The 14457-nt window shown below is 39.5% G+C and overlaps 1 pseudogene; it reads right to left on the bottom strand.

The window, feature by feature from the left end:
• LOC102854114 lies at positions 1-828 on the bottom strand (annotated as a pseudogene).
• Between the last annotated feature and the right edge of the window lie 13629 nt (positions 829-14457).

Here is a 14457-nt window from a genome sequence, read left to right as displayed (position 1 = left end):
ATCGTCATCTTGGGTAACAAGGGCATTTCTCAGTCGGCTCTCTGGATTACACAGACAAGATATCACCGTCTGAATGCTCCGGTCCACTGACTTCTTTTGTGGGCCCCTGCCAGTGGATGGGGCAGCTTCATGAACTGAACACGCACTTGGCAGAGTATCAACTCCTGGATCGACTTCATTACAGTGGTAGTTAATAGCTGCGTAAGACGGTGGTATAACATAGCTTCTTTGTTCCCCCGTAGGCCACTGTGGTGGCATCTGATAATTATATACAGGCAGTTGATATCCAGTGATGACTTGAACTGGTGAACTTGGGTAAGGAGGATATGCCTGAACATATTGAGTTATAGGATTCATCACAGCTAGAGGTGGCATGTAAGTCTCAGTGTTTTGACTACTCCAAACACTCTGAAACTGTGGTGGTGGTGGAGGATTAAAAACCAAAGGACGTGACTGCACATGATAAGCACATAAATTTTGCTTCCTGATTGCAGGGCCCAGTTTCAGCTTTTTACCATGGAAATTTATCTGTGAATCTACTATCTTCTGCACACCCACATCATTATAAAATGAGACAAATCCATAGCCTTTGGACACACCAGTTCTATCCGTGATTATTTTCACTTCTTTTACAGAACCGTATCTAGCAAAGGAACTTCTAATCTCAGTTTCATCCATCCTAACATCAATTCCACCAACAAAAACAGTGTTTGGCATTATTTTTCCTTCTGGTAAAACATAGCCTTAGCTGGTTGTGACTGATGAGGACTGAGTGCTGGCCTCTCTGGAGATTGTTGAGTTCTGAGTCTCAGAATTTGCAGCAGACATGCTGGTAGCCCTGCAGTTCCGGCGGCCGCTCGAGGGAGGCCGCGCTCGGCAGCATGTCATGCGGTCCACGTTGGAGGGTCCTCCCGGCCTGTCAGGTCCACGAGGTCGTCAAGGAAACCACGTCAGGCAGCGGTGACGAGCGGACGCCGAGTGCGGCGAGCGGCGAGGCGACTGAGGAGTGAACAAGTTCTTGATACTGTTTATTCCTCCAGAATAGATCTTAAAGACTGTCCCTTCCCAGATGCAGAAACTTTGTTCACAGATGGCACCAATTTTTTTGATAATAGAACTCAGAAAATTGGAGCTGCAGTCACCACTATTGATGCTGAAAGCCTACCCCAAGGAACTTCAGCCCAAAAGGTCTGAACTTATCACTCTGTTTTAGGCACTCCAGTGGGGTGAAGGTAAGACGGTTAACATTTATTCCGACAGCCGTTATGCCTTTGCAATTGTGCATGTGCATAGAGCACTCTACAAAGAGTCTCTTACTGCCACTACAAAAACTGTTAAAAATGCTTCTGAACTTTTAAACCTCCTACAAGCTTTGTGACTGATGTCAAAGATGACACTGCCAAAGACACTGTACCTGAGAAGAACCTGTAACAACAATAACAACAACAACAAAAAAACCCAAACAACAAGAACAAAAATACCACGAAAAAACCTTGGTTTGGCAGGCTCCTCTCAGCGCTGAAGGCCCACTGCACCTCCAAATCCTTTTGGCCCCTCTTTTGCCAAACAATGTTGACTATTCTAAAGCTAAAAAACTCTTTGGAAAACAAACAAAACCCATCAAAACTTGTTGTTGTTGTTGTTGTTATGTGCCGTCCAGTCACCTGCGACTCATAGTTACCCTATGTACAACAGCCCTAAACTCCGCTCTGTCCTGTGCCAATCGCACTGTCTCTGACACTCCCATTCCAATTATCCACCTCATAGAGGGCCTTCCTCTCCTGCGCTGTCCCTCCACCCTCCCAAGCATGATGTCCCTCTCCACCGGTCTCTCCTCACAACATGTCCAGAGTAGGTTAGATGGAGCCTCAGAATCCTTGCCTCCATGGTTTAACCCTTTCCAGGACAAATCTGTTTGTTTTCCTAGCAGTCCATGGTACTCTCAATACTCTTCTCCAGCACCACAGCTCAAAGGCATCAATTCTCCTTCTATCCTCCTTGGTCATTGTCCAACTCTCTGATGCATAACAAGTGATTGGGAAGACCATAGCCTGTATCAGACGCACCTTAGTCTCCAGAGAGACACCATTGCTCTTCAGTACTTTGGAGAGGTCCCTAACAGCAGATTTTCCCATGGCAATGCGCCTTTTAATTTCCTGGCTGCTGGTGCCAAGACTGTTGACTGTGGAGCCAAGCAAACAAAAGCTGTGTACAATCTCAATCTCTTCACCATCCATCCTGATGCTGCCACTTGGTTCAGTGGTGAGAATCTTTGTCTTCTTGATAATCAGCCTCAATCCATATTGTAGGCTGCAGTCCTTGACACTCTGCAGCAGGCGCTTCAGGTCCTCTTCAGTTTCAGCAAGCAGGGTTGTGTCATCCGCATAACACAGATTGTTGATAAATCGTCCACCAATCTTGACCCCACATTTCTCCTCGTAGAGCCCAGCCTCCCGGATAATCTGTTCTGCATATCGGTTGAAAAGGTATGGAGATAGGATGCATCCCTGGCGTACGCCCTTCCCAATTTTGAACCATGCCGTGTTCCCTTGCTCTGTTCTGACGACTGCCTCCTGGTCCAAGTATAAGTTTCGCGTTAGAACAATCAAGGGTTCTGGGATTCCCATTCTTCTCAGAGTCAGCCATAGTTTGTTATGATCTACACAGTCAAATGCCTTTGCATATTCAATGAAACACAGATAGGCATTCCTCTGGTATTTCCTGCTTTCAGCCAAGATCCATCTAACATCAGCTACAATATCTCTAGTACCACGACCCCTTCTAAACCCAGCCTGGACTTCTGGTAGTTCTCTGTTGATGTGTTGTTCCAGTCGTTTTTGGGTAATCTTCAGTAAAATCTTGCTTGCATGTGAAATCAGTGAGATTGTTCTGTAGTTTCCACATTCTGTTGGGTCACCTTTCTTTGGGATATGAACAAATATCGATCTCTTCCAGTCAGTTGGCCAAGTGGTCGTTCTCCAGATATCTTGGTACAATTTGTTTCACACATTTAAGTTTTGACGGTTCAAATGTGTGAACCATCAAAACTTACCTTAGTAAAAAGATGTTAAAACCTGACAAACACGAGGAGATTTATGCAAAACTGTAGCCAGACAACTTATAAAAGTTAGTTTTATTGAACTCAAGCCGGTTTCTCTCAATTATAAATATCTTATTGTAGCCTTTTCTGGCTAAGTTCAAGCTCTCCTACATGCGCCAAGATGGCTAAAGAAATTGTAAAACTTTTTTACAGCTTCTTTAGTATGGGTTGCCCCTGTCAGTTGGCTCAGCTAATGGCCCGGAATTTATGTCTGAATTCTACCAAACTTTCTCTTAAGATATAGGTGTCACCTGAAATCTGCATACAACCCACCGATAAGACTCAGAGTTCAGGACAAGTTAAAAAAAAATTAACAGAACCATTAAAAACACCGTAGTAAACTTATGCCAAGAAATCGAGCCAGATCTATTATGTAAATCTTATTAATTAAGGTTTCAGATTTATTTTACAATTGGCAAATAATATTGGCATTATTATTTCAATGTTAGCAACAATATTGTTTCAATGTTGGCAGAAGCATAAAAATTAGGAAAAAGAATTATGTAAAATTTTTGATTGGGTATTGTTGTCATGACAGGAGTCCAGAATGAAGGCTGCATAGTAGAGTGGACTTGAGGGGAGGAATTGTGTAACAATGAAAGAATTTTTCTTTTACTTTTCAAAGAGAAGAGCGAACTGAGGGGGGCAGGGGAAAATTGTAACAATGAATGAATGGAAATCCAAAGACTCTATAGACTTTCATTAAAATTAATTAATAAGAATAAACATAAATGAAAGTTGTTTTGTAAAAAAAATTTAAAAAAATTAATTAATAAATTTTTTTTCTCAGTATTATTTATGTGTACTCAAGCCAGTCCCTTAAATACTTGCTTACAAAATTTTAACTTGCCTTTCCTATCATACTAGATATAATAACGAAAGTATTTATCTTACCCAACCTCCCTGTTCATCTTACTTGTTTAGCCTGGACTGCATTTCAGCCAAAAAAGTCAGTTCTTATTAAAATATAAAAGTTTTGCAGACTGTGTAAATAAGACCGTGGCAAGTTATCCTGACTACTCCCACTGTACTAAAAATTCCAAGATTCATTTATCATAAGTGAAAGCAGCACCTGGGTCACCAAAGTGAACTGTTAACCCATGATTAACAAAAGTACACCACTCCAGCTAACGTTCACCAGTCAACGTCAACTATATCATGCAGAGACAGTTGTAAAATCTATTGGAAAATTTGCTGAATTGGAAGATCCTCTTTTCAACCAGCACCCTACTCTATCCAGCGCTCCTCCTTTCTCTCATCACCAGCTACTGGCTGAATCCTGCTGCCCATTCTGGTCTCCATATTCTCTCCAATGCACCTGTTCTCAACATGACCCATCCTGGACTTGTTTCTAATTACTGGCTTTGCTTAAGTGCTAGGTCACTCTACAATCTGTGAGTATGTATGAAAACTGTCATTCTTGATACTTCCCTAACCTATTTTGCCACTAATAGCACTTAGCTAACTTGTACAGATAGCCTGACGAAGTGTCTTCAAAGATCACTTACTAACCAGGCCTATTGTATATGTCTTTGTTTAAGTTCTCTCTCAAATGTATGTTTGTAGTGGCCAAGAACAGCTAAAATTTATTAATCTGTCAAGCCTCCATGTTGCCAAACACACCTTCCTTGTAATACCTATTCTTTCAGGTCTCAGTATTGCCAGAGGAGCAGCAGCTATCTACTACAGCACTAGTTAAAAGAAATATCTTAACAGACTTCGTTCAGTGTACCGTTTCCCTTATGCATGTGTTGTTGTTATGTGCCTTTGAGTCTCCTGCTACTCATAACGATTCTTTGTACAACAGCCCTAAACTCTGCTCTGTCTTGTGCCAATCTTATTGTCTCTGACACACCTACCCCTATTACCTAAGTCACTGAATAAATCTATCTCATTGAGGGTCTTCCTCTCCTGCACTGTCCCTCTACCTTGCCAAGTATGATGTCCCTCTCCAACGAGGGACTGATCCCTCCTTGCAACATGTTCAAAGTACCAAAGTATGTCAGAGGATGTTTCAGAACCCTTGCCTCCAAGGAGCATCCTGGTTTCACCTTCTCCAGGATGAACTAGTTTGTTCTCAATACTCTTCTCTAGCACCACAGCTCAAAGGCATCAATTTTGCTTCTATCATCCCTAGTCATTGTCCAGTGATTGCAAAGACCATGGTCTGTATCAGATGCACCTTCTGCATAACTAAGTTAAATTCCTAGCCAAAGTTATACTCAAGAACTGACAAAGTTTACATTTCTTGTTTCTCTCTCAGAGGGATTGTGTGTTACTTTAAGAGAAACCTATTGCTTTTTTTGCCAATCAGTCAAGTGTTATTATTAATATTCTGCAAAAAATAACAAATGACGTCAAAGCCCGATAGGATAAGAACCCAAACAGTCTTAATATCAGAAAATGTTTAATTGGAATCCCTAGTTAACTTTCTTACTCACTGGAACCTCAAGACCCCTGATACTTATGTTCCTACTCTTCCTATTTAGGTTGTATATCCTTAATCACATAATCCAGTCTGCTCAAACTCAGACTGAGTCTATTAAACTTCCATTTTTACCTCAGTATTATAAGCCCCTAGTAATTAAGGACTCTAATGCTCACTTAGTGATTTGAGTGTATACAAACAGGGGGGGGAATGTAGTAGCAGCTTAAATACTAAGCATTGAAGAAGCCATTTTATATATCAGCATCAGGAAGCCATTTTGTTCTAACAGCCATTTTAAGAAATGTATGCTTCAATAATTTTGGCAATAATATATGTTGTTGAGATTTATGTTTTCCAGTACAGGCTGAGTCAACTTGATTACTACTCCCTGACTATATCTTGTATCTGGCCTGGGACATGGACACTCATGAAAAGTCAAAAACAATAATGACTCTCAAATGGGAAGAAATCTCAACTGCCAACCTCAGTGAACTTTGTGTAATCCCCATGCCCAATCTCTCTATATAAACCCAATCTTTGCCTCCCCTCGGAGTCAGAACAGTTTGGGCCAATAGCTGACATTCTTGACCTGCACATAATAAAAGGTTTATTAATCTCCAATATTGGCTGAGTGTTTACACGTTTTCTGCCATAACTAGATGAATTGTCTTCCTTGGATGGATCCATATCCACACCTTTCTTCAACTTCACGCCCACCCTTATGGCCCTTTAGATTCCAGCTTTGTTTGTGAGTGTCACACTTCCCCTTTGGCCCTCGCTCTGCCCTCCAAAAAAGAAAGGAGATCAACAATATGCAATATCCTGTCAAGACATCACCTGCACTTAGTAAAAGAATGAAGTCAAGACCTGCCACTGGACTGACTCAGAGTAGAGGGAAGGCTTGGCAGTGGGTCTAGCCCACCTCCTTTGGACAGAGCCACACCCATGCCTTCCCTCCACCTCACATCTGCCATTTTGGCCCATTTGCCTTTAAGGTCTGTTTGTGAGTGGCACACATCCCCATCTGTCATAGCGGAAAGGAGAGGCCCAGTAGTAGAACCAGCCAGTATCCCTTGGATGGAGCCACACCAATGCCTTCTCTCTACCTTGAACCTTCCATTTTGCCCAGACATCACCTGCAGCTAGTACAAGAGTGATGTTAAGGACCCGTCATAGGACTGTCTCATAGAGTAGAGAAAACGGTACTTTGGGGAAACACTTCTCTGTAGATACACCACATGGGATTCCTTAAGCTCAAATAGGAGTGTATGGGACAGCTTGAACTGGGCTTAAATGTCATTTCTGGAAAGGAAACAAAAGGCTTCCCGGTTTTGCATTCAGGTACTTTGAGGGAAACGCTGCTCTCTCTGTACACCACTTGGGACTCCTGAAGCTCAAGCGGAAGGGTACAGGACAACTCAAACTGGGTCTAGATGCCATTTCTGGAAGGAAACAACAGGCTTCCCTGTTTGACATTCAGACACTTTGAAAGAAACACTACTGTCAGGCCCATAGGGCCTTGGATCAAGAAGGAAGCACAAATACAGAGATCCTTCACAAAACATTTACGTGTCCTGGGTCATTATATTGGAAGCAGGAGCAGCATCCACTTCCATAATAGCTTGCCTCTGGAAACCCTATGAACCTGGAGAGAGGATGAGAGACACACAAGTGTTGAGGACTCTCCTTCATAGGGTCGCTATGAATCACCTGCGACTCGATGGCACTTAATGACAATAACATCAAGTCACTAAGAGAGCAAATACCTCAGAGACAACAGTCCAGAAAAAATATATTGATGAGGTGCAACCTGAGTAGCTATGGAAGAAAATTCAAAAGATGGAAGAAAGAATTGAGCGCATAGATAAAGAGGTACAAAAACGAAAAAAAAAAAAAATTGTCAAAGACAGAGAGGGTACAGCCAACACAGTACTGGAAACAACAGAAAAGCATGGAAATGCAATCCAGAATATCAAGACTGAAATGGCAGAAGCGTCCAACATGCTTGTAGAGGAAAGAAAAAAAAAAAAAGAACTAAAGAGATGGAACAGAAAATCAGTGAGCTGTAAGACAAGAACCTCATGGGAAACAGAAGAAAAATGAGAGATGTGATGTAAGGAGAATGAAGAAAACAATAGAATAATGTGAGATGACATCAAAAGGAACAACATACATATGATTGGAGTTCAAGAACATGGGAGTAATAGGCAAGTCACAGAGAAAATTATGGAAAATGGACTAGAAGAAAACTTCCCAGGAATGTTGAAGAACTGTGAAATCCACATTCAAGAAGCACAGAAAACACCAAATAGAATAGACCCAAAAAGAAAAAACATCAAGACCTATCTTAGTAAAATTCTCCAAATTAGGGACAGAATTCTAAAAGCGGTGCAAGAAAAACAAAGAGTCACCTACAAAGGGAAAACAATTCGATTACGTCCTGATTTCTCAGCAGAAACCATACAAGCTCAATTAAAATGGGATGGCATATACAGAAAATGGAAAGTAAAAAATTGCCAGCCACGGATCCTATACCTAGCAAAGCTCTCCATCATATATGAAGGAGAAATTAGATCCTTTGCAAAAAAGAAGGAACTTAAGGAATTTGTGAAAACAAGATTAAAACAACAAGAAATTTTAAGTGGAGTGTTTCACACAGAGATGCCAAAAGAAAATGAATGGATCATAGTAACCAGAAACAACAGGAAAAGAAACACAGTAACATGGAAATAGTAACCACTGGCCTGCCAATAATCACAGTTAATATGCATGAACCAAATGTGTCAATCCAAAGAAAAAGAATAGCAGAATAGGTGAAAAAACAAAGCCCATCAATATGTTGCCTACAAAATACACATGTGAAAAAAAAAAAAAGAGAGAGAAAGACAGAGTCAAAATTAAAAGCTTGAACAAATAAAGACAAACTCAAAATTAATAGCTTGAATAAATATACAAAAAATGGCAGCCATAAAAAAGCAAAAGTGCCAGTACTAACCTCTATTAAATATATTTAAGAATAAAAAACATCATAAAAGATAAGGATTGGCATTACATACTATTAGAGGCACAATAGATCAAAGAGACATAACCTTGGTCAACATTTATGTACCAAATTCCTGCAAAATATATTAAAAACAGTTAACAAAATTGATGAAAAAAAAATAGACACCACCACAACAGTGGTAGGAGACTTCAACACACCACTATCAGCGCAGGATAGCTCAACTCAAAAGAAACTCAACAAAGATGCAGAAGATCTAAAGTACACCATTAGCCACCTTGACCTTGTGCATGCATTCAGAGTACTGCACCTATTGAAAACTCAATTAACTTTCTTTTCAAGTGCACATGGTACAGTCTCAAGAATTGATCATATATTAGGACAGAAAGCAAGCCTCAAAACATTGAAATAATACAAAATATCTTCTCAGACCACAATGCCATAAAACTAGAAAATAACCACGGGAGGCTAAAACTTACAAAATCACTCATGGAAAATTAATAACTCTCTGCTAGAACATGATTAGGTTATAAAAGAAATAAAGAATGGAATAAAAAAGTTCCTTGTAAAAAATTGATAATGAAAATACCACTTACCAAAACCTCTAGGACAAAGCTAAGGCAGTCCTCAGGGTACAATTCGTAACAATAGGTATACATTAAAAAAAGAAGAAAGAAGAAAAATCTAACTCAACACCTTCATAAAATGAAAAAGAACAACAATCTAAGCCTACAGCCTCTAGAAGAAATGGTAAGAACAAGAACTGAAATTAATAAGATAGAAAACAGAAAAGTAATTAAAACCATCAATAAGACAAGGAGCTGGTTTTTTGAAAGGGTCAGTAGAATTGAAAAACCAGTGACAAATTTAAAAAAAGACACAGATAACTCTATAAAGAAATTATAGAAATGACATCACAACAGAACCAGATGAAATTAAATTGATAATATCTGAATACTATGAAAAGCTATACTCTGATAAATCAAAAAACTTAGAGGAAATGGATAAATTCCTTGAAAATCATGGACTAAACAACTATGAGATATCATCTTACCCCAGTCAGAATACCAAAATTTAACAGAACAGCAAACATCAAATGCTGGCCACGTTGCAGAGAAACTGGAACCCTTATTCACTGTTTTTGGGGATGTAAAATTGTGCAACTACTATGGAAGGCTGTATGGCGCTTTCTCATAAAGTTGCAAATAGAAATACCATTTGACCCAACAATTCCACTACTGGAACAAACCCTAACAAAACCATGACCACCACCCAAGTAAACATATGCACACCCATGTCTATTGTGGCTTTGTTCACAATAGCAAAAAATGGGAAACAACCCAAGTGCCCATCAACAAATGAATGGATACAGAAGCTCTGGATAGAGAATCTCTGGTATATTCACACAATGGAATACTATGCTGCATTGAAATACAAGGAACTCATGAAATATTATACAAAATGGGTGACCCTGGAGGACTTTATGCTGAATGAAATATTTCAGTCACAAAGGACAAATATTGCATATGGCCACTGTTGTAAAACAGGACTGACATCAGGTTTGAGTGAAGACTGAGAAACAGGGGATAGATAAAGTATACTGCATTGAAACAGATGAGGGAGAGAACTATATAAGAGGGATATATGATTAAGTATTATTGTCATGACAGGAGTCCAGAGTGAAGGTTGCACAACAATCTTGGGGGGAGGGATTGTATAACAATGAAAAAATTTTTCTTTTACTTTTCAAAGAGAAGAGTGAATTGATGGGGAGGGGGTGGGCAGGGAGAAAAGTGCAACAATGAATAAATGGAAACCCCAAGTCTCTGTAAACTTTCAGTAAAATTAATAATAATAAAAAAGCAAATAATGCACTACCCAGAATGGCAAGGACAGATATAGAACACTTGAACAGATACATCACAAAAGAAGAAATTGAACAGGTCATAAAAATCTTCCCCATAAGAATAGCCCTGGACCAAATGACTTCACAGCTGAATTCTATGAAACATTCAGAGAGGATCTATCACCAATTCTACTTAAATAATTATGAAGCAAGCTTAACCCTAATACCAAAACCAGGCAAGGATATTAACAAGAAAGAAAACTACAGACCAACATCTCTCATGAATATAGTTGCAAAAACCCTTAACAAAATCTTAGCCAAGAGAATCCAAAAGCACATCTAACAATAATTCATTATGACCAAATGGGATTCATAACAGGTATAGAAGGATGGTTCAACATAAGAAAAACAATCAAAGTTATTAACTATATTAACAAGGTAAATAACAAGAACCATGTGATCTTAACACTTGGTACAGAAAGGGCATTTGACAAAATCCAACACCCCTTCCTGATAAAGACACACAGCAAAATTGGAATAAAAGGGGAAATTCTCAATGTAGCGAAAAGTATATATGCAAAACCAAGAGCCAACATCATTCTCGATGGAAAAGACTAAAAACATTTTCCTTGTGGACGGGGTCCAGACAAGAATGCCCATTGTGATCACTTCTTTTCAATATTGTATTGGAAGTGCTTGCTAGAGCAATATGACAAGAGAAGGGAGGGAAAGGCATTCAGACTGGTAGAGAGATGGTTAAACTATTGCTATATGCAGATGACATAATAAGCCCCAAGGCTTAAAAAAAACAAACAAACCCCAAAACACACAGAAAAACAAAACAAAATAAAAAAAATCCTCTGAAGATCAAATCCCTGTGCACATAAAAAACTTTTTCCAACAGGGTGAAAAGAAAATCTACAGACTGGGAACAAATATTTGGTAATACCATCTCAGACAAGAGTCTCAATGAAAGTTTACAGAATACTCCTGGGCCTCCACAAGGAAAACACTGATAACCCAATTACAAAATGGCAAAAGACATGGAAAGAATTTTCACAGAGGAAGATATTCAAATGACCAACAGACACATAAGAAAATACCCAGAAATCACTTGCAATAAGTGAGATCCAAATCAAAACCATTAGATACTATCTTACTCTAGTAATAGTGGCAAAGTTTAACAGGACAGCAAGTCATAAATATTGAAGAGGAACCACTCTGGAAGGTAGTTTTGTGCTTCCTCTAATGGCTGAACATAGAAAGTCCATATGATTCAGCTTTCCACTGCTTGGAATATACCCCGAGAAAAAGAGAACTGAGTCCCAAATAGAGAATTGTACATAGAAAAAGAGAACTGAGTCACAAACACAGTCACCATCACAAAAACTTGGAAACAGCCCATACGTCCAACCACGATAGAATGAACTGAGAAATTATTTTACATTCAGGCAATGAAATAATACGTAACACACAGGAGCAATTATTTTGTATATTACTACCTGACTTGGGAGGAACTGAAAAGCATTATACTGAGAGAAATAGCTCGGTCCCATAAGGACAAATACTATACAAATCCATTATTGTTAAAGAAGTATGAGGATCAAAGGGAAGAGGGTAAGTATGGAAGCAGAGAGGTGAGGATGTGCAGGGGGTGGGAGGTGAATCAATCATAGAATCACACAACTTTGAAAGGTGGGTGCTGTGAAGGAAATAGGAAAGATCCAGTGTAAAAACCAACATGTTCAAAATTTTTAAATAAACCAACATAAAATTTTTAAAAACCCCACTATTTTGTGTTTTGATAAATAGATATAGAGATAGATAGATGATAGATAGATATATACTATTGTTGTTGTTGTTATGTGCCGTCGAGTCGTTTCCGACTCATAGCGACCCTATGCACAACAGCCCTAAACCCTGCTCTATCCTGCGCCAACCGCACCGCCTCTGACACACCCATCCCGATTACCCCAGTCACTGAATCGATCCATCTCATAGAGGGTCTTCCCCTCCTGCGCTGTCCCTCCACCCTCCCAAGCATGATGTCCCTCTCCAAGGACCCGTCCCTCCTGGCAACATGTCCAAAGTATGTCAGACGAAGCCCCAGAATCCTTGCCTCCAAGGAGTAGCTTGGTTTAATCCTCTGCAAGATGAATCTGTTTGTTTTCCTGGCAGTCCATGGTACATTCAGTACCCTTCTCCAGCACCACAGCTCAAAAGCATCCACTCTCCTTCTGTCCTCCCTATATACTATAGATATATATAAATATAATTATCTTACAAGCTTAATAGTACCTCTGTTACTGAAAAGGTTTTGTCAAATTAACCAGAAACTAAATTAGGGAGGAAATGAGAGAAAAATACATCCTGTTTTATTAGTTCAGCCTTTTATTGCTGGCTGGCCCTGCTTAACTCTTACATAATTTTCTGTTAAAAAATCTCCAAACAACAACTAAAAAGGAAAACCATAAACAAATCAGCCCATCATATTGGACATTGTCACTCTTTATTCTCTTTTTCCACCTTTCATCTTACTCTTGTTTCTTAGAGTCAGTTTGAACACCCTAGAAGTTAGCTGTTTCTCAGATGCATCTGATTTATGCTTATTTATAAACAAACAAAAATCTTCTAAAATTCATTACTATCTTAAACCATGCACCTAGAACATCACCTTTGGGGAAATTTTGTCTTTTTTTTTCCTTGGAAACTCTGGCAACATGATTAATAATGTTTCTGGTCATGAGTAGACCAGTTGCATGAAAGAGTAATAATGCCTGTGTGACTTGATGACACTCTGAGACCTGGATGAGTGAAAGGCAAAAGAGCTTTCTGCCTTCTTCATACTGGGGCAGACTTAAGTGAGAAAACAGTGAAAAAGAATGAGGAAAGATAAGAAAGAGATATTTATGGGCTATATTCTCATCATATGGTTTTAATGAAACTTTCCCACACTCTCTCTGAACTGTTATTAACAAACTGTAACTGAGTTCTGGTGATATTGTCCATAGAAAGTAGCTGTACTAAGACAAAAATGGTGCCTCTCTGGTGTTGAATTCACCAGTGGCTCCAAGGGAGAAAGAAGGGCAAGCACCCCTCATGTGATTTACAGCCTCCCAAAAACTCACTGAAGAGTCAGCTGTGAGTTGGTTCTGATTTGACGACGAGTTGAGATGAGGACTACATCCAAAATTCAAGGAAAGAACTATAAACTCTAAGGGTTTTTCTGATGGCTATATCTTAGGCACTAATGTCCCAATGCCCCCCACCAACCCCTCAGGGGCCACTGAAGGACTTCAGTATTCTGGATTGCCTTACTGTGGCCTAGTAGTGTATTTCCAGAGATTTTGTATTATAGTATAATTCCTAGTTCTCACCTTCTTTGCTTTTTGTCTTCTGTGCAAAAATCAAACCCAACCCAATGAAACCTTCAAGTTGACTCTGTCATATCATGACCCCTGTATGACTGAACAGAGTCGCTCTATAGAGTTTCCAAGGCTATATTAAGTTTATGGAAGAAGTAATTTGTCAAATCCACATCTGAAACTTTAGTTCGCACTTAACTGCTGTGCCCCCTAGTGAGGTTAAGATGGAGTTCTAATGGCATACTGGTTAAGAGCTTGACTGCTAACTAAAAAATTCACAATTTACACTCACCCAGCAGTATGGCAGGAGAAAGATCTGATCCTCTGCTGCAATAAGGATTATAGCCTAGAAAATCTCATGGGGCAGTTCTACAGTCACATCAGTTGACTGTGAGTCAAAAATCTACGTGATAACACCCACCAACAACAAAGGTAAGGTTAAGTATACATTACCCATTATTTATTACTCTCTCTATATATATCTTTATATCTCTATATCTCGATATCTAGATATCCCAGGTAATCGAAGACTTGAAAACCCCGCGACATTTGTTCCGGCAGGATGCTCAGAGGAGGGGTTAAGCATCTGACTAGCTGAAGTTGGGCAGCTTAGAGGACAGCCTCAGACCGCGCAGACCCATCCCATCTTCCCAGGTAATCTTTTCTTTCTTTCTTTCTTTCTTTCTTTCTTTCTTTCTTTCTTTCTTTCTTTCTTTC

The sequence above is a fragment of the Elephantulus edwardii genome, unplaced genomic scaffold, assembly GCF_000299155.1.
Source record: "Elephantulus edwardii isolate Elephantulus edwardi_28Jun2011 unplaced genomic scaffold, EleEdw1.0 scaffold00310, whole genome shotgun sequence".
Taxonomy (NCBI): Eukaryota; Metazoa; Chordata; class Mammalia; order Macroscelidea; family Macroscelididae; genus Elephantulus; species Elephantulus edwardii.
The sequence above is the reverse complement of the archived record's forward strand: the minus strand, read 5'-3'. Positions and strand labels throughout refer to the sequence as shown.